The sequence below is a fragment of the Pseudorca crassidens genome, chromosome 8, assembly GCF_039906515.1.
Source record: "Pseudorca crassidens isolate mPseCra1 chromosome 8, mPseCra1.hap1, whole genome shotgun sequence".
NCBI classification, from domain to species: Eukaryota; Metazoa; Chordata; class Mammalia; order Artiodactyla; family Delphinidae; genus Pseudorca; species Pseudorca crassidens.
In genome coordinates, this window is record NC_090303.1 from 14,977,008 (window position 1) to 14,998,471 (window position 21,464).

At 39.1% G+C, this 21,464-nt stretch overlaps 1 protein-coding gene across 3 annotated transcripts in view; it reads right to left on the minus strand.

Annotated features, from left to right (window-relative positions):
* Positions 1 to 21,464, minus strand: part of RALA (RAS like proto-oncogene A) — a 76,734-nt gene that overhangs the window by 22,063 nt on the left and 33,207 nt on the right. For 2 of the 3 annotated variants that reach the window (XM_067745868.1, XM_067745870.1), the window contains exon 2: positions 8,576 to 8,650. The exons of the other annotated variant lie outside the window; for it this stretch is intronic. The gene's annotated coding sequence lies outside the window, so the exon portion shown is untranslated. The remainder of the gene's footprint in view (positions 1 to 8,575; positions 8,651 to 21,464) is intronic. 3 annotated transcript variants of the gene reach the window in all.

Here is a 21,464-nt window from a genome sequence, read left to right on the forward strand (position 1 = left end):
GGCAGGCGGACTCTCAACCACTGTGCCACCAGGGAAGCCCTACTGTTATATTTTTAAAACAGTTAATACCACAGGAGCTCAGGGTGTTAACAGGAGCTCAGGGTGTTAATACTCTAAGAGTTCAATGTATGCGTTTTTAAAGTAAAACATTTAGCAGTTACACCAACTGGGTTAAAACACTTTCCCTTCCAGAACAATTTACAATATAGTCTGTGACTTAGAAAAGGCAGAGATTCCCAGAGACATTTTTCCAAAGTGCAGACTTTCTTCAATAACTATTAGCTGCACATCCCATACTTTCAAGAGGCTATCCAGGAAAAGAAGCTCCCGCCAAGGAGACACGCACTCCTCTGCCCCATTGCAAAAACTTGGCTTTCCATAACTTAGGTCCCAATTCCTAGTCTAGATGTTGGAACTTAAGACAACATACATGTAAATAAGAAAATTCCATTAGTGCTAAGCGCAATGAAGAAACTAAGGGGCACCGGGATAAAGAGGGGGGAGGGGCTACTTCAACCATGGTCAAGGGCGACTCCTTTGAAGAGGCAGCATTTGAGCTGACACCTGAATTTTATAAAGGAACCAGCCAGCTCTGAGGGAAGAACGTTCTAGACACAGGGAAGAGCAAGTGCAGAGGCCTAAGATGGTAGACGGTTTGCCACGTTCTAGGGGCCAGAGGAAGGCCAGAGTGGATGGAGGCTACGAGTCTGATCAGGGAGTGTTAACAGGAGGTGAGACTGAGAAGCAGGAGAGGCCAAATCATAAAAAGCCTTGAAGGCTGTGGAAAGGTGTTCGAGTTTTATTATCATTGTACTGGGAAGCCTCTGGAGAGTGTGTAAGCAGGACTGTGACATAATTTCATTTATGTTTTTAAAAAGATTACCATGGCCAGTGTGTGTAGAATGAATGGTAGAGGTGCAAGAGCTGAAAGCAAAGGAGTCCATCCCATAGTCCATGACTAGGATTGGCAGATGGAGGCTGCCAGTGACCTTGGGAAGAGTCACGTCACCAACGAGGCAGGAACCATAGCCTGAATGGGGTGGGTTGAGGAGAAAACAGAATGTGTAGAAATGGACTTGACTCTGAAGACGAATGGAGAAATGGGGCCATAGATGGACACGGGTTTTTGTTTGGGTCGCTTTTTAATTATTCTTAAGGGATGTTTACATGATAATCATCTAAAAGAGGCAGAAATTAATGATGAAGTAGAGAAGGTGCCTCTAGGAGTAGACCAGGGAAGAAGAGACCCAGGGCACACAGGAGCAGGGACAGCTCTTTCTTTGTAATAGGAGGTGAGGTAAAGCAAAGCACAAGGTACAGGTGCAGGCTGCAGACAGATCTGGCTATTTCTTTATTTAACTGCATCTATAATTTCCTCCATGAAATATGATTCACACAGCAGTTTAGTGAGGAGTTGGAATTCAAAAGCACGCCTGTCTAGATAGATCAATGGAACAGGATATACAGAAATAGATCCAAATACATACTATAGTTTAGTGTGTAATAAACGTGGCATTTCAAATGGAGGGTCGGGGAGGGAAGCATAGAGGATATTTCAGTAAATGGTTCTAGGACAACTGGTGAGCTATCTGGGAAAAAATTAAGTTGGACCCATTCTCCTCACACCACTACAAATTGTAAATTTATAAAATAAATTTATATAAATCTTTGAAAGTGGATCAAAGATTTAAATGATAAAATGAAATCACAAAAGCACCAGAAAAAAAAAAACCCACAAAATTTTTGTTTTATAATCTTAGAATGGGAAAGGCATAAAGTACTATCTAAAACTCAAGGCATAAAATAACTCTGATAAATTTTACTACTCAAAACAATCTCTACATGGCAAAATCTTCTATAAGCAAAATAAAAAGATAAAACAGGAAAATATTTGTGATTCATTTCCAAGAGAAGAGGTAATTTCCCTGTATGAAAAGTTACTATAAATAAAATCAACAACTCTTAAGAAAATGGGCAGGGCTTCCCTGGTGGCGCAGTGGTTGAGAGTCCACCTGCCGATGCAGGGGACACGGGTTCATGCCCCGGTCCGGGAAGATCCCACATGCCACGGAGCGGCTGGGCCTGTGAGCCATGGCTGCTGAGCCTGCGCGTCGGGAGCCTGTGCTCCGCAACGGGAGAGGCCACAACAGTGAGAGGCCCGCGTACCGCAAAAAAAAAGAAAAGAAAAGAAAGAAAAATACAAATAGTCACAGAAAAGGAAATACAAAGGGCTCTAATACGCTCAACCTTGCTGATAAGAGCAATACAAATAATATTAGATTGGCTCTCAATTGTTTTACCCAGAGGACCAGTAAACTATAGCCCCCTTGGCCTGCTTTTTATATGGCCTGTGGCTAGGAACGGTTTTGTGTTTTTGAAGGGTTGTAAACAAAACAAAATAAAACCAAGAATAAGATGCAACAGAGAACGTTCATGGCCCACAAGTCTAAATAATGTTTTCTTTCCACCCTCTACAGAAAAAGCTTGTCCCTCCCTGGAAGACAAACAGGCACATTGCTTCACTGCAGTGGAAGTGTAAACTGGAAACATGGACTAATTAGCAACCATTTTTAAAAAAAAGATGTTCTTTACCCATTGATATGGAGGGAGCTAAAACATATTGTTTTTTAAAATTAATTAATTAATTGGCTGCATTGGGTCTTCGTTGCTGCATGCGGGCTTTCTCTACTTGTGGTGAGCGGGGGCTACTCTTCGTTGAGGTGCAAGAGCTTCTCATTGTGGTGGCTTCTCTTGCTGCAGAGCACGGGCTCTAGGCACGCGGGCTTCAGTAGTTGTGGCACACGGGCTCAGTAGTTGTGGCTCACGGGCTCTAGAGCACAGGCTCAGTAGTTGTGGTGCATGGGCTTAGTTGCTCCGTGGCATGTGGGATCTTCCCAGACCAGGGCTCGAACCCGTGTCCCCTGCATTGGCAGACGGATTCCTAACCACTGCGCCACCACATATTGTTAAAGTGAAAAAAGTAAACTATAGAGCAATATAACTTGTATGTTATGAACTGCATAAAAAGATGAGAAAAACGGGATTTCGAGGTTTATTTGTTTATATATCGGAAACGATATAAAAAATGGTAACACAGGGTTGCCTGTGAGGATGGAAACTAAGTCACTGGTGGACAGAAGCGGGATGATGGCTTTTTGCTAACTACCAGTTTGATTTTTGTATAATGTGAACATATAACTTGTTTTTAAAATTAAAATTAGTCATAAAATAAATAACATTACCCTGTTTATTTCCTGCACTCACTTGGTAAAAATACAATTAACTACTTTCCTGGCACCTTATACAACCTAGGAACTGGAGGACTGAACCTGAATTTTAATTGAAGTACTTCTCTATGTATGTGTATGCATTTGTGTTTTCCTCCTTCAAGTAATGAGATAGGGATCCTTGAACTTCAAATTGTTTGGTTTGTAGGGTTCCTCAGTTATTTTCTATCTTCTGCTGTTCAAACAAATATTTTTTAATTACACAATGGCCTCCTTCCCCCTCCCCCCCCCCCACCTTTTGGGTAACATTACATCCCTGTGACTTACTTATTTTATAGCTGGAAGCGTGTGTGACCCCCTTCACCCATTTTGCTGCCTCACCCCCAACCTGGCAACCACCAGTCTGTCCTCTGTATCTATAAGCTTGGTTTTCTTTCCTTTTTTTTTAGATTGTACACATAAGTGAAATCATATGGTATTTATCGTTCTCTGTCTGACTTATTTCTCTTAGGATAATGCCCTCAAGGTCCATCCACGTCACAAAGGGCAAGACTTCATTTTTTTTAATGGCTGAATAATATTCCATTGTACAATATGCCACATTTTCTTCAACCATTAACATGCTGACGGACACTTAGGTTGTCTCCAAATCTTGGCCACTATAAATAATGCTACAATGACATGGGGGTACATATATCATTTTGAGTTAGTGTGGATCATATGGGAGTTCTATTTTTAAAAAGCGATGTCCTAGAACAATACTATAAAATCTATTTGGTCATGGGTGGGCTTCAAGTTTTCAACCTTACTGTTTTCCTCTGCTTCACTCAGAAGCTAGACACCTACACCATGCTCACCATGTTGATTAAGTTATGAATTACCTGATATTTCCTCCCTCTCTCCCTCCCATCCTCCATTAACAAATATACTGTGCCTTATTATGTAAGGCACAGTTCTAGGCACTGGGATATGGAGTTGAATTCCATAGGCCTAGGTTCCTGCCCTCATATGTTTAGTTAACAGGTACCCATACTGTATTGTTTCCTGTTGCCACTATAACAAACACTATAAATTTACAGGGGCTTAAAACAACACAAAATTTATCATCCTGTTGTCAGAAGTCCAAAATGAATCTTAAGAGGCTAAAGTCAAGATGTCAGCAGGGTGGGTTCCTTCTGGACACTCCAGAGGAGAATCTGTTCCCTACCTGTCCCACTTCTAGAGACTGGCTTTCCTTGGCCCCTGGCTGCAACACTATCATCTCTGATTCCGTAGTCAGACCTCTCTCTGCCTCCCTCTTATAAGGAGACTTGTGATGAGGAAACTTGTGATTACATTTAAGGCCCACAAGGATAATCCAGAAAATCACCCCCCAATCCTTAACTTAATCACACCTGCACAGTCCCTTTTGCAATAGGAAGTAACATTCAAAGTTATGGGCATGAGGACATGGTTATCTTGTCGTCGGGGCGTTAATCGGCCAACCACACACGGAAGGAAGTGGGCCAAGGAGCTTCAGACCACAAATCTCCAACCCAAACTCTCGGCTCTCTATTTTAAACTTTATGAAAATTTCTAAGAAGTGATCAGTCTAGTTCTCCAGTACTTAATAAGGAATACTCTACCAAGTAAGATCTCAAACACTCCCTGTCCACTAAAAACAATAAACCCAATGATCTTTATATTTCCAGAGTTCATTATTACCTTTTTTAGACTTTCATAATAAAGACACTTACTATTAGGCTGTAGTTTAATAAAACTAATAGCTGGCAGAAGTTCCCACTGAGAGATTCCTTGTTAATAAAGAGATAAAATGGAGCATGCCTCTCCCCTCCAATTTGAATAGCGCATTAAAGGCTATGATCACTGAAGTTCAGTTCCTATCAAAGCATTATAAACCACTACTAAGCACAAGCAGGGAGAGGCCACAGTAGTGACTCATCCTTCAAAATGAAAAACAGTTCATACGGACAACTCTCAAATGACACTCCCTATCTGCATGAAGAATACCTGCTCAATAAAGGAATTTAGTATAAAATGAACAATTTTAGAAGAGTCAGAATATACCTGACCAAGAAAGCAAGATACACAATTCTATTCTGAAAGGGATTTGAGACTATTTCAGTTTACTACTAGGCACAGATACAGATAATATCACTGGCGTATTTTTCCAACCATTTAAAGAACAGGTATTATTAATACTATTTAATGTTTTGCAACATAGAGAAAGCCTCCAAATTCTTTTTTGAGAGCTAGCTTAACATTGATGCAAAGTTCCTAACAAAGAGAGACTACAGGAAAAACAGACTGACCTATCATGTAAATATGGTGCAAAAATTCTAAATAAAAAATGTTAGAATCCAGCACACTAAAAGAATACACCAAAGTGACCAGGTGGGATTCAACCAGATATGCAAGAATGTCTTTATATTTTAGGAAGTCAATGTAATTCTTCATATTAATAGAAGAGAAAAGTCATAGATTACATGATCTGGAATGATAGTTGATAAAATTCAAAGTCCACTGCTTATACCAATAATGATTTCATACTTAGGCCAAAGGAATCAACTGAAAAATTACTATAAACAAGAGATTTCAAAGATAATGGTTATATAATCAACATATTATGTAAAAAATAAATTTCTTTTCAAATAACCAGTTAGAATATATAATGGAAGGAAAGACTCAATTTACAACAAGACTCACAAAGAATACATAATTAAGAATAAAATTAACACAAACTGTAAGATATTCATGAAGACAATTCAATAATGATATTTACGTAACAGAAAGGGTGACTTTATGAAGATAAATGAAGGTAGATCCTGTTCTTGGGACAAGAAGGTTGTATACTGGTAAAGGCACAAAACTCTGATAATAAGAAAGACTATTAATTTCTAACATATAAAAATCTCCTCACAATAAAAAAAATTTTTGACCACTGAGTCAAAAGACAAAGGACTTGACTTTGGACTCATCTGATCTATCGCCTAGTTTTCTTTATCCTTAAATTTGTGAAGATAATTTCTGATGTTGAAAACTGGCTTTAACTTTTTCTTTAAAAGCAGGTTGATTTATATACAATAAAATCACCCTTTTAATGAGATTTGATAAAGGTATACAGTCATATAACACCACCACAATCAAGACACAGAATAGTTCCATCACCTCCAAAGGTTTCCCCTTATTCTTTGCAGTCAATCTCTTCCATCACCCCATCCCATGGCAGCCACTGATCTGATTTCAGTTCCTATTGTTTTGCCTTTTCCAGAATGTTATATAAATGGATCATATTGTACATAGCCTTTGTGCCTCTTTCTTTTCACCTAGCTAAGGCTTTTGAGATATATTCATACAGTTACATGTATCAGTGGCACGTGCTTTTTTTTTTACTGTTCAATAGTATTCCGTTGTCTGGAAATAGCATAATTTGTTTATCCATTCACATTTATTTGGTGTGTTTCCATTTTTATAATTTTATAAATAAAGAAGCTATAAAGAGTCGTGTACCGGTCTTTGTGTGTGTGTGTGTGTATATATATATATATATATATATATATATATGTTTTCATTTCTCTTGGATAAATACCTAGGAGTGAGACTGCTAAACTGTACAATAAGTGTGTGTTGAAATATCTTTCGAAGTGGCTATACCTTTCTGTATTTCCACAATGAATGAGATTACCAGTCGCTCCACATCCTGGTACAGTCACAGCCACAGTCTTTTCATGCTAAGCGGCCTATTGGATGTGTAGTGGTATTACACTGTGGGTTTAATTTGCATTTTCCTAATGACTAATCATGTTGGGCATCTTTTAGCGTGGTTATTTACCATCTATGTGTCTTGGAGTTCAAATCTTTTACCCATTTTTAAAAATTGGGTTTTTAAAAGTGAGTTTTAAGAGTTCTTTAGGTATCCTGGAATCAAATCCTTTATCAGAGATATACCTTGAAAATATTTTCCCCCAGTCTGTGTCTTATCTGTCCATTTTCTTAACAAGTTTTGTGAAGAGTAGAAGCTTTTGATTTTGATGAAGTGCAATTTATCAATTTTTTTTAATGTTTCAATGCTTTTGGGGTCTTAATCTTTGACAAATTTTAAATGACGAAGAAGCTACTGTAATTTGAATATTTATAAACAAAACCTTACTATTTAGTTATTATTAAAAATAGAAAATGGAAGGAAGTCCAGGTGAAACATAACTTGTAACTGACATCCTGAACTCTTAGAAGGTCCTTCTTTATTTCAAGATATACAATCAGCTCAAAAGGATCAACAGTCAAAGCCAGAAAGTCCCCGAGGCAATGCTTTACTTCTAAAATGTAATAACTTAATATTTTCCAATTACCCAGACTTCACTGAATAAGGACAACACAAAATTATAACTAAGACTGAGCTAAAGAAAATAATGTTCTGTTTTAAGGGTACAATAGTTGAAAGCTGCTTAAAGATGGCTTAACAATTTGCCTGGTCTGCATAATAAAATTTATTTATATGACTTGCCAGACATGTTGTCAGACATCAAAGCACAGACTTTTAAAATCATGGGAAGGCTCAAATTACTTTACCTCTTTGGGTCTCGGCTTGTTTGTAAAACTAAGTTTAAGATGAATAATTTAGCACATGGAAGATGTCTAAATACACATAGTAAGTACGGGTAATGTAAACATTCAGGCATCTTTTTAGAAGACCCTACCTTTATATGCAGCGTATATGCAGTCCCCAGTCAGTGCAAAATTACTGATATTACCAGCAGCACAAAAGTAAAGCCCTCACCAGTTAAAACTAGCAAAACATTTCTAGAACTCCAGAGGAAGTCATGACTAAACTGAGACTTGAAAGACAAAGCATTTTAACAGACCAGGTGAACCTGGGGGTGTTGGTGAGAGATGAAGGAAGAAGTAAAAAGTAAAAAGGGCCAGAAACAGGCGTTTACATGCCAGCAATTGAGATTTTTTTTATTCTTAGAGCAAAGAGAATTACCAGGATTTTTTAAGTGAGAGATTATGACTCAGAAGGCAGGAAGAGCAGCCACAGGCTACAGGGCAATGGTGACTAGGGAGAAGATGGGGATGGATTTGAGACATTAAGAAAAAAGCATCAACCAAATCTGGGGACAGATTAGATATGAGGGGTTGAAGGGACAATTCAAGCCAAAGTACCCAACTTCCTGGCTTGAGTGGATACAGGTTAGGAAAGGAAGAGGAACAAGCAGCATTTTTAGGAGGGGTGGTGGTGAAAAGAGTTGGTGCAAGGAAATGATGGAAATCTACACCGATTTTTTAATGGATCAAAATATTTTAAAGGAAGAATCTAAGTACAGCCTAAGTATAAGCAGTTTTCTTACCCCAGTCACAGAGGTTCTGCTACCACACTATGACTTGATTTCAGCAGTGTTGAGAAATAAGCAACAGGGCGGAACCTGAAAGGTGGAAGATAAAAAGACTGATAAACTACTATTTATAGCTATTTTAACATTTTTCTTTGAACCCCTAAATGTGCTTTTAAAATAAGATTATGTAGAAAAATATTTAATAATTATTAATTATAAAGAATATACATTTTGCTCCTGTATTCCTATGCTAACTATGGCAAGACACATAACAATAATCTTTTGAATTTTGAACCATGTGAGTCTTTTACCTATTTGAAAATTCAATACGTGTTATTTACTGAACATACCAGCTACAAAATTGGATGAAGAAGTAATATCAAGCCTGAATTTAACAGAGCTACTAAAAAAGTATGACTTATGTAATTTATACCTGCTTTAGAGTCTACTGCATCCAAGCTATAAATTAGGTGTATAAATACCGTTATTTTGAGTTTCTCTTATTGATATATTTATAAATCTGATATTGCCTGTGAAAACTCTCCTGATTTAAGAAGGAGAACCAGAAAAAAATAATTGAATTAACCATGCCTGGGGCTTCCTTGGTGGCGCAGTGGTTAAGAATCTGCCTGCCAATGCAGGGGACACGGGTTCGAGCCCTGGTCTGGGAAGATCCCACATGCCGCGGAGCAACTAAGCCCATGCGCCACAACTACTGAGCCCACGTGCCTAGACCCCGTGCTCCGCAACAAGAGAAGCCACTGCAACGAAAAGCCCACGCACCGCAATGAAGACCCAACACAGCCAAAAATAAATAAATAAAATAAATAAAAATGAAAAAAAAAAACCATGCCTGAATGATCCAACTTAAAAATGAACAGGGCATTTCATTAACTGCATAAGACATATCAAACTACATATTAGAAGAAATACTGACAAAAAGTTTAACAGTAAACAGTCATTAGCAAATGAAATATTTTAAAAGAATCTAAGTATGGCCTCTGGTTTACATGAAGACATCTGTTAAATCCCACTTTGGGATGCACGTTTCATTTAAGTTAGCTCTCTCTTTGTATAGTGGCTTCCCTGATCTTTTGGTCTGCTTTTGGATTTCCTTTCTGTTTGTTTCTTATGCCCATATTCTGAGTCAACATATATTTATTAAGAGTCAGATACTGTGCTAGGCATTGGGGGGGGGATGGGGAGGGGAAGGGGGGTACACAGATGAGCAAGTCAAAATCCCTGACTTTGAGATCTTACAACAAAGTAACAGAGATGTGGGGGAGGACAGTATTAAGTTGTAACACGCAAGTCTGCCTCCTGCATCCCTTTCCACTTAAGTCACACTTGCTTTTTCTATGTTGTTTTGTTGACTTCATAGCTTCAATTTTTATTTTTTAATTTAATTTTAATTTAATCATCCTGTAGATGTAGAGCAGTCTATTTACCAACTCTTGTAATAGAAGACATCATAGCTGTTTGGAGTTCTTCTAAATTCTAAATGGATAACCATCTGTTTCTATATTTAAAATGCTTTTCATGAGGTAGATTTTAAGGAATTGTAATGAATGAACGGATCGTTTAAGGTTTATTAGACATATTGTCCAATGCTTTTCAAAAGTGCTATACAACTGTTCACGACATTCCTATTAGCAATGGGCATTCTTTTAAAAAATCTAATTATATATTGGGAAAAAGATCTCATTTTTTCTAACTACGTCTTTGATTACATGATGAGGGTGACCATTTTTTCCACGTATTTATTTATTTTGTGAATTGTTAATTCACATCCTTTACTAACCTGGCAATAGTATCTCATATTATACTTTTTATACTTTCATGTCACCATTGGCGAGGCTTTCTTTCCTCTTGCTTTCCCAGTCCACTATAACAGGTTTCTTCTGTTGCTGGGTAGATCTACTTCCCATGACAGATCTGGAGAGGTAACAGACTATGTTCACTGGCATTTTAGTGGATGGGCTTTACTTCAGGGTTCATGGGCAAGGAACAGGTTGACAGGGTAGGATCTTTCTCCAAATATCAAAATAAGGAGCGTACTCGCTGGAACACTAACTCTTGCATTAGGACACCTAGTCCTCCTCAGGCTGAGAGTTTAAAAACAAGGTTGTTTTGAAAGTAGATTTCCAAAATTAGCATGGTAACCAACGTCGTGTAATCTTTGTATGGGCTGAGTGAGTGGGCAGCATATCCAATGAGCTCTTGATATGTCCTCCTTTAATTACTACCATGTCCTATCATCTCTTCTGCTCTCTGTTCCTACTGACTCAAGCTTAGAGTCTCTTCAGGACTCTAAGGGGAAAAATAGATGCCACGTGCAGTTTCCCTCATGGGTATGCTGCGCTGGGGCTTTCTCCACCCTGGTTCAGCCATCAATGCCATCTGTTTTCTGTCTTCTGGAACCTGGAAGTGTCTGCTTTGCTGATGGTCACCCCATCTGTTCCCATTCTCAGTTATGGATTTACAAATTTCCGCCTCTAAGTTTTTTTCCTCTCTGTCATTTCACAGGGAGTCGGGGCTACAGAGGAGTAGGACACATTAATTTAGTCTACTGGCTTTCCCTGTAGACGAGCTAAAATCCAGAGCTGACTTGATTTGGAATGCCAAAATATTTCAGACTTAGAAACTATGAAAATCTCTATTAAACAGATCTAATTTTAAAATTAGCCTCAGCTTTTTTGCACAGCAAAGGAAACCATTGACAAAATTAAAAGAGAACCTACTGAATAGCAGAAAATATTTGCAAATGATATGACCGATAAGGGATTAATATCCAATAGATATAAATAGCTCATACAACTCAATATAAACAGCTCATAGAACTCAACATCAAAAAAAGCAAACAACCCAATTGAAAAAATGAGAAGAACTGAATAGACATTTTCCCAAAGACAAAATGCAGATGGCCAGGCACAGGCACATGAAAAGATGCTTCACATTGCTAATCATCAAGGAAATGCAAATCAAAACCATAATGACATCACCTCACACCTGTTAGAATGGCCATCATCAAAAAGACAACAAATAGAGGGACGAGAGGAAGATGGCTGAAGAGTAAGACGTGGAGATCACCTTCCTCCCCACAGATACACCAGAAATACATCTACACGTGGAACAACTCCTACAGAACACCTACTGAACGCTGGCAGGAGACCTCAGACCTCCCAAAAGGCAAGAAACTCCCCACGTACCTGGGTAAGGCAAAAGAAAAAAGAAAAAACAGAGACAAAAGGATAGGGACGGGATCCGCACCAGTGGGAGGGAGCTGTGAAGGAGGAAAGGTTTCCACACACTAGGAAGCCCCTTCGCGGGCGGAGACTGCGGGTGGCGGAGGGGGGAGCTTCGGAGCCGCGAAGGAGAGCACAGCAACAGGGGTGCGGAGGGCAAAGCGGAGAGATTCCCGCACAGAGGATCAGGGCCGACTGGCACTCACCAGCCCGAGAGGCTTGTCTGCTCACCCACGGGGCGGGCGGGGCTGGGAGCTGAGGCTCAGGCTTCGGTCGGAGCGCTGGGAGAGGACTGGGGTTGGCGGCGTGAACACTGCCTGCAGGGGGTTAGTGCGCCACAGCTAGCCAGGAGGGAGTCCGGGGAAAAGTCTGGACCTCCAAAGAGGCAAGAGACTTTTTCTTCCCTCTGTTTTCTGGTGCGCGAGGAGTGGGGGTGAAGAGCGCTGCTTAACGGAGCTGCAGAGACGGGTGTGAGCCGCGGCTAACAGCGTGGACACCAGATACGAGCATGGGATGCTAAGGCTGCTGCTGCCGCCACCAAGAAGCCTGTGTGTGAGCACAGGTCACTCTCCACACCCCCCTTCCGGGGAGCCTGTGCAGGCCGCCACTGCCAGGGTCCCGGGATCCAGGGACAACTTCCCCGGAAGAATGCACGGCACGCCTCAGGCTGGTGCAACGTCACGCAGGCCTCTGCCGCCGCAGGCCCGCCCCGCACTCTGTGCCCCTCCCTCCCCACGGCCTGAGTGAGCCAGAGCCCCCGAATCAGCGGCTCCTTTAACCCCGTCCTGTCTGAGTGAAGAATTGACGCCGTCTGGCGACCTACACGCAGAGGCGGGGCCAAATCCAAAGCTGAGCCCCTGGGAGCTGTGAGAACAAAGAAGAGAAAGGGAAATCTCTCCCAGCTGCCCCAGAAGCAGCGGATTAAAGCTCCACAATCAACTTGATGTACCCTGCATCTGTGGAATACATGAATAGACAACCAATCATCCCAAATTAAGGAGGTGGACTTTGAGAGCAAGATTTATGATTTTTTTCCCCTTTTCCTCTTTCTGTGAGTGTGTATGTGTATGCTTCTGTGTGAGATTTTGTCTGTATAGCTTTGCTTCCACCATTTGTTCTAGGGTTCTATCCGTCCGTTTTTGTTTTTTAAAAAATTATTTTTTAATAATTAATTTTAATTATTTTACTTTATCTTTCTTTTTTTCCTTCCTTCCTTCCTTCTTCTAATTCATTCTACTTTTTCTCCCTTTTATTCTGAGCTGTGTGGATGAAAGGCTCTTGGTGCTGCAGCCAGGAGTCAGTGCTGTGCCTCTGAGGTGGGAGAGCCAACTTCAGGACACTGGTCCACAAGAGACCTCCCAGCTCCACATAATATCAAATGGCGAAAATCTCCCAGAGATCTCCATCTCAACACCAGCACCCAGCTTCACTCAACGACCAGCAAGCTACAGTGCTGGACACCCTATGCCAAACAACTAGCAAGACAGGAACACAACCCCACCCATTAGCAGAGAGGCTGCCTAAAATCATAATAAGTCCACAGACACCTCAAAACACACCACCAGACGTGGACCTGCCCACCAGAAAGACAAGCTCCAGCCTCATCCACCAGAACACAGGCACTAGTCCCCTCCACCAGGAAGCCTACACAACCCACTGAACCAACCTTAGCCAACAGGGACAGACACCAAAAACAACAGGAACTACAAACCTGCAGCCTGCAAAGAGGAGACCCCAAACACAGTAAGATAAGCAAAATGAGAAGACAGAAAAACACACAGCAGATGAAGGAGCAAGATAAAAACCCACCAGACCTAACAAATGAAGAGGAAATAGCCAGTCTACCTGAAAAAGAATTCAGAATGATAGTAAAGATGATCCAAAATCGTGGAAACAGAATAGACAAATTGCAAGAAACATTTAACAAGGACCTAGAAGAACTAAAGATGAAACAAACAATGATGAACACCACAATAAATGAAATGAAAAATACTCTAGATGGGATCAATAGCAGAATAACTGAGGCAGAAGAACGGATAAGTGACCTGGAAGATAAAAGAGTGGAAATAACTACTGCAGAGCAGAATAAAGAAAAAAGAATGAAAAGAACTGAGGACAGTCTCAGAGACCTCTGGGACAACATTAAATGCACCAACATTCAAATTATAGGGGTTCCAGAAGAAGAAGAGAAAAAGAAAGGGACTGAGAAAATATTTGAAGAGATTATAGTTGAAAACTTCCCTAATATGGGAAAGGAAATAGTTAATCAAGTCCAGGAAGAACAGAGAGTCCCATACAGGATAAATCCAAGGAGAAATACGCCAAGACACATATTAATCAAACTGTCAAAAATTAAATACAAAGAAAACATATTAAAAGCAGCAAGGGAAAAACAACAAATAACACACAAGGGAATCCCCATAAGGGTAAAAGCTGATCTTTCAGCAGAAACTCTGCAAGCCAGAAGGGACTGGCAGGACATATTGACAGTGTTGAAGGAGAAAAACCTGCAACCAAGATTACTCTACCCAGCAAGGATCTAATTCAGATTTGATGGAGAATTTAAAACCTTTACAGACAAGCAAAAGCTGAGAGAGTTCAGCACCACCAAACCAGCTTTACAACAAATGCTAAAGGAACTTCTCTAGGCAAGAAACACAAGAGAAGTAAAAGACCTACAATAACGAACCCAAAACAATTAAGAAAATGGGAATAGGAACATACATATCGATAATTACCTTAAATGTGAATGGACTAAATGCTCCCACCAAAAGACACAGATTGGCTGAATGGATACAAAAACAAGACCCATATATATGCTGTCTACAAGACACCCACTTCAGACCTAGAGACACATACAGACTGAAAGTAAGGGGATGGAAAAAGATATTCCATGCAAATGGAAATCAAAAGAAAGCTGGAGTAGCAATTCTCATATCAGACAAAATAGACTTTAAAATAAAGACTATTAGAAGAGACAAAGAAGGACACTACATAATGATCAAGGGATCGATCCAAGAAGAAGATATAACAATTGTAAATATTTATGCACCCAACACAGGAGCACCTCAATACATAAGTCAAATACTAACAGCCATAAAAGGGGAAATCGACAGTAACACATTCATAGTAGGGGACTTTGACACCCCACTTTCACCAATGGACAGATCATCTAAAATGAAAATAAGGAAACACAAGCTTTAAATGATACATTAAACAAGATTACTTAATTGATATTTATAGGACATTCCATCCAAAAACAACAGAATACACATTTTTCTCAAGTGCTCACGGAGTATTCTCCAGGATAGATCATATCTTGGGTCACAAATCAAGCCCTGGTAAATTTAAGAAAATTGAAATTTTATCAAGTATCTTTTCCGACCACAACGCTATGAGACTAGATATCAATTACAGGAAAAGATCTGTAAAAAATACAAACACATGGAGACTAAACAATACACTACTTAACAACGAAGTGATCACTGAAGAAATCAAAGAATACCTAGAAACAAATGACAATGGAGCCACGATGGCCCAAAACCTATGGGATGCAGCAAAAGCAGTTCTAAGAGGGAAGTTTATAGCAATACAATCCTACCTTAAGAAACAGGAAACATCTCGAAAAAACAACCTAAACTTGCACCTAAAGCAATTAGAGAAAGAAGAACAAAAAACCCCCAAAGTTAGCAGAAGGAAAGAAATCATAAACATGAGATCAGAAATAAATGAAAAAGAAATGAAGGAAACGATAGCAAAGATCAATAAAACTAAAATCTGGTTCTTTGAGAAGATAAACAAAATTGATAAACCACTAGCCAGACTCATCAAGAAAAAGAGGGAGAAGACTCAAATCAATAGAATTAGAAATAAAAAAGGAGAAGTAACAACTGACACTGCAGAAATACAAAAGATCATGAGAGATTACTACAAGCAACCCTATGCCAATAAAATGGACAACCTAAAGAAATGGACAAATTCTTAGAAATGCACAACCTGCCAAGACTGAATCAGAAAGAAATAGAAAATATGAACAGACCAATCACAAGCACTGAAATTGAGATTAAAAATCTTCCAACAAACAAAAGTCCAGGACTAGATGGCTTCACAGGCGAATTCTATCAAACATTTAGAGAAGAGCTAAAACCATCCTTCTCAAACTCTTCTAAAATATAGCAGAGGAAGGAACACTCCCAAACTCATTCTACAAGGCCACCATCACCCTGACACCAAAAGCAGACAAAGATGTCACAAAGAAAGAAAACTACAGGCCAATATCACTAATGAACATAGATGCAAATTCCTCAACAAAATACTAGCAAACAGAATCCAACAGCACATTAAAATCATACACCATGATCAAGTGGGGTTTATTCCGGGAATGCAAGAATTCTTCAATATATGCAAATCAATCAATGTGATACACCATATTAACCAACTGAAGGAGAAAAACCATATGATCCTCTCAATAGATGCAGAGAAAGCTTTCGACAAAATTCACCACCCATTTATGATAAAAACCCTGCAGAAAGGAGGCGTAGAGGGAACTTTCCTCAACATAATAAAGGCCATATATGACAAACCCACAGCCAACATCGTCCTCAATGGTGAAAAACTGAAAGCATTTCCACTAAGATCAGGAACAAGACAAGGTTGCCCACTCTCACCCTCTTATTCAACATAGTTTTGGAAGTTTTAGCCACAGCAATCAGAGAAGAAAAGGAAATAAAAGGAATCCAAATCGCAAAAGAAGAAGTAAAGCTGTCACTGTTTGCAGATGACATGATACTTTACATAGAGAATCCTAAAGATGCTACCAGAAAACTACTAGAGCTAATCAATGAATTTGGTAAAGTAGCAGGATACAAAATTAATGCACAGAAATCTCTGGCATTCCTATACACTAATGATGAAAAATCTGAAAGTGAAATCAAGAAAACACTCCCATATACCATTGCAACAAAAAGAATAAAATATCTAGGAATAAACCTACCTAAGGAGACAAAAGACCTGTATGCAGAAAATTATAAGACACTGATGAAAGAAATTAAAGATGATACAAACAGATGGAGAGATATACCATGTTCTTGGATTGGAAGAATCAACATTGTGAAAATGACTCTACTACCCAAAGTAATCTACAGATTCAATGCAATCCCTATCAAACTACTGCTGGCATTTTTCACAGAACTAGAACAAAAAATTTCACAATTTTTATGGAAACACAAAAGACCCTGAAGAGCCAAAGCAATCTTGAGAACGAAAAACGGAGCTGGAGGAATCAGGCTCCCTGACTTCAGACTATACTACAAAGCTACAGTAATAAAGACAGTATGGTACTGGCACAAAAACAGAAATATAGATCAATGGAACAGGATAGAAAGCCCAGAGATAAACCCACGCACATATGGTCACCTTATCTTTGATAAAGGAGGCAGGAATGTACAGTGGAGAAAGGACAGCCTCTTCAATAAGTGGTGCTGGGAAACCTGCACAGATACATGTAAAAGTATGAGATTAGATCACTCCCTAACACCATACAGAAAAATAAGCTAAAAATTGATTAAAGACCTAAATGTAAGGCCAGAAACTATCAAACTCTTAGAGGAAAACATAGGCAGAACATTCTATGACATAAATCACAGCAAGATCCTTTTTGACCCACCTCCTAGAGAAATGGAAATAAAAACAAAAATAAACAAATGGGACCTAATGAAACCTCAAAGCTTTTGCACAGCAAACGAAACCATAAACAAGACCAACAGACAACTCTCAGAATGGAAGGAAATATTTGCAAATGAAACAACTGACAAAGGATTAATCTCCAAAATTTATAAGCAGCTCATACAGCTCCAAAACAAAAAAACAAACAACCCAATCCAAAAATGGGCAGAAGACCTAAATAGATATTTCTCCAAAGAAGATATACAGACTGCCAACAAACACATGAAAGAATGCTCAACATCATTAATCATTAGAGAAATGCAAATCAAAACTACAATGAGATATCATATCACACCAGTCAGAATGGCCATCATCAAAAAAATCTAGAAACAATAAATGCTGGAGAGGGTGTGGAAAAAAGGGAACACTTTTGCACTCCTGGTGGGAATGTGAATAGGTACAGCCACTATGGAGAACAGTATGGAGGTTCCTTAAAAAACTACAAATAGAACTACCATATGACCCAGGAATCCCACTACTGGGCATATACCCTGAGAAAACCATAATTCAAAAAGAGTCATGTACCAAAATGTTCATTGCAGCTCTATTTACAGTAGCCCGGAGATGGAAACAACCTAAGTGTCCATCGACAGATGAATGGATAAAGAAGATGTGGCACATATATACAATGGAATATTACTCAGCCATAAAAAGAAACGAAATTGAGGTATTTGTAATGAGGTGGATGGACCTAGAGTGAAGTAAGTCAGAAAGAGAAAGAGAAATACTGTATGCTAACACATATATATGGAATTTAAGAAAAAAAATGTGTCATGAAGAACCTAGGGGTAAGACAAGAATAAAGACACAGACCTACTAGAGAATGGACTTAAGGATATGGGGAGGGGGAAGGGGAAGCTGTGACAAAGCGAGACAGAGGCATGGACATATATACACTACGAAACGTAAGGTAGATAGCTAGTGGGAAGCAGCCGCATAGCACAGGGAGATCAGCTCAGTGCTTTGTGACAGACTGTAGGGGTGGGATAGGGAGGGTGGGAGAGAGGGAGATGCAAGAGGGAAGAGATATGGGAACATATGTATATGTATAACTGATTCACTTTGTTATAAAGCAGAAACTAACACACCATTGTAAAGCAATTATACTCCAATAAATATGTAAAAAAAAAAAGACAACATATAAATGTTAGTGAGGATGTGGAGAAAAGGAAACCCTTGTACCTTGTTGGTGAGTATGTAAACTGGTGCAGCTACTATGGAAAACAGTACAAAGATTTTTCAAAACAACTAAAAATAGAACTACCATATGACCAAACAATTCCACTCCTGAGTATATATCCAAATAAAAACAAAACACTAATTTGAAAAGATACATGCACCCCAATATTCATAGCAACATTATTTACAATCACCAAGATACAGAAGCAACCTACACACACATTGGAATATTACTCAACCATAAAAAAGAATGAAATCTTGCCATTGCAGCAACATGGATGGACGTGGGGAGCATTATGCTAAGTGAAGTCAGACAGAGAAAGATAAATACTGTAAAAAAACCCCAAAAAACAACGAACTAGTGAATATAACAAAAAGAAGCATACTCACAGATACAGAGAACAAACTAGTGGTTACCAGTGGGGAGAGGGAAGGGGGAGGGGTAATATAGGGGTAGGGGAATAAGAGATAAAACTATTAGGTATAAAGTAAGCTATAAGAACATATTGTACAACACAGGGAATATAGTCAGTATTTTAGAATAACTATAAATGGAGTATGACCTTTAAAAATTGTGAATCACTACATTGTATACTTGTAACTTATTTAATACTGTACAGCAACTATACTTCAATTTAAAAAAACAGCCTGAGTTTTAAAGAATACAATTTATTCAATACCAGTTATGAGAATAAATCCATTTCCTGATGTCAACCGAAGGAAAATGCACAACCTTAAAGTTGCATGTTATGTTTTATTTGGGGACCTTCCTGAGGATGACAGCCCAGGAGACAGCCTCTTAGATAGCTCTGAGGAACTGTTCCAAAGAGGCAAGGGAGGATATACAGGAGTTTTTGCTGGGGGGAAAAAAACAACAACAACTGCTAATCACAAAAACCAGACATCTCAAGTTAATGATTTTGGTGCTTTTCTATGTATGGGAAGATGCAAGAGTCTGGGCTCACTGAAATTATTCTTTAGACATGCACCTTAGCTATCTAGGGCTAGTATTGTGTTTTTCTCCACCCTGAATTCCTCTCAGGGCACGTCGGGGTGGCCACAGCGGCTGACAGCTTGATGGCGGGCAACAGTCACTGTCTACCAGGATGGCAATCTTTGTTTACTGAAATGACAGGCAACTTTTTTCTGTCCCCACCGATATGGGTGACCAAAGAATCACAAAGAAGGAAGCAGCTAGGACTAGGCAATATCTGGCATAAAAAGGAGTTAAGAGTGAGGCACAAGTGGGAGAGAAGAGAAAGGAGAGCCAGTAGTGCTCGTTGCTATAGAGAAGGGTTGAAATGATTTATCTTTAATGTTTTCTTTACAGCATTGGGACTGGTTAGCTAAAACTCAGTTTATAAGGGAACATATTGATCAGTCATGGCCCTGCAAATTAAGCACTGAAACCATTTTAACAAACCAGGAATTTAAGGCTAAAGTTTAACTCCACAGCAACAAAGAAAAATTCCCTTTGTACCAATTAAGCTTTACTACAGCTCTTTCATAGATGACCTGCTGAGTTTCTACTTTGTGGAATTGTGGCTGAACAGCCAATTCTTTTTTTTTTTTAACATCTTTATTGGGGTATAATTGCTTTACAATGGTGTGTTAGTTTCTGCTTTATAACAAAGTGAATCAGTTATACATATACATATGTTCCCATATCTCTTCCCTCTTGCATCTCCCTCCCTCCCACCCTCCCTATCCCACCCCTCCAGGCGGTCACAAAGCACTGAGCTGATCTCCCTGTGCTATGCGGCTGCTTCCCGCTAGCTATCTACCTTACGTTTGGTAGCCAATTCTTTTTAAAGGAATAACAAGGCGCTCCTAAAAAACCAGAAAGAAAAATATAAACTAGTAACCTTTGAAATTGTGACTTGCTATGCATGGCATCCCGTACCACTCCAGTCAGGTTAACCTGTTATGTACTGTAAGATGCTCACTGTTAAGTATGGCATAGCAGATATACAGAAAATATCATTTTAAATTAACAACCTCCTCTGACAATGAATATATTATCTGAACTTACATTTAATGACAACTTGAATATTATCAATTAAATTCTCCATTGCAAACTTGTTTACCAAGGGTTCACTTCCAAGGGCTACGCTGAATGCTGCTGAATAGTCCTAATCTTACGGTTAGTGTTGATCACCACGCCATGCACGCATGCAGCATACATGTACGCATGCATGGGACTTGAGCTCCCTCCCCCCTCAACAATTTTTCATGATCCTAAAAGTAACATGTGCTCATCGTATATAATGTGGAGAGTAAGGAGAAAAGGGGAAAAGTCACCTGTGTCGTCCTATCATCCACTGTTAATATTTTTGAATTTTTATCTTCTTCTAGGACTAACTTATACAAAGCATTCAACCAGTCATATGGTTCAAGAAACTGGAGAAAAATTCTGAGGAGAGCAGAAAAGAAGAGATAAAAGGAGATTTAAAAAATCATAATACCTGGAGATGGGACAACAACACTGGAGGAAAATAAATAATATTTTCATTTATTGAGATACTTTTTCAACTACTGATTATCTCATGAAACTCTCAAGGCTTCTTTATAACTATTATCCACATTTTACAGGTGAAAAAATTGAGCCACACAGAGCTTTTTAAAAGGTGCCCCAAATCACACTGCTGACGTGGAGCCAGGATTTAAAAAAATCCAGATCCTAAGTGTTTACCACCTAAACTTTACTACCACTACGGAAGAAAATGGTTAAGAATGAGCTTTTTTACAAGGCTTAG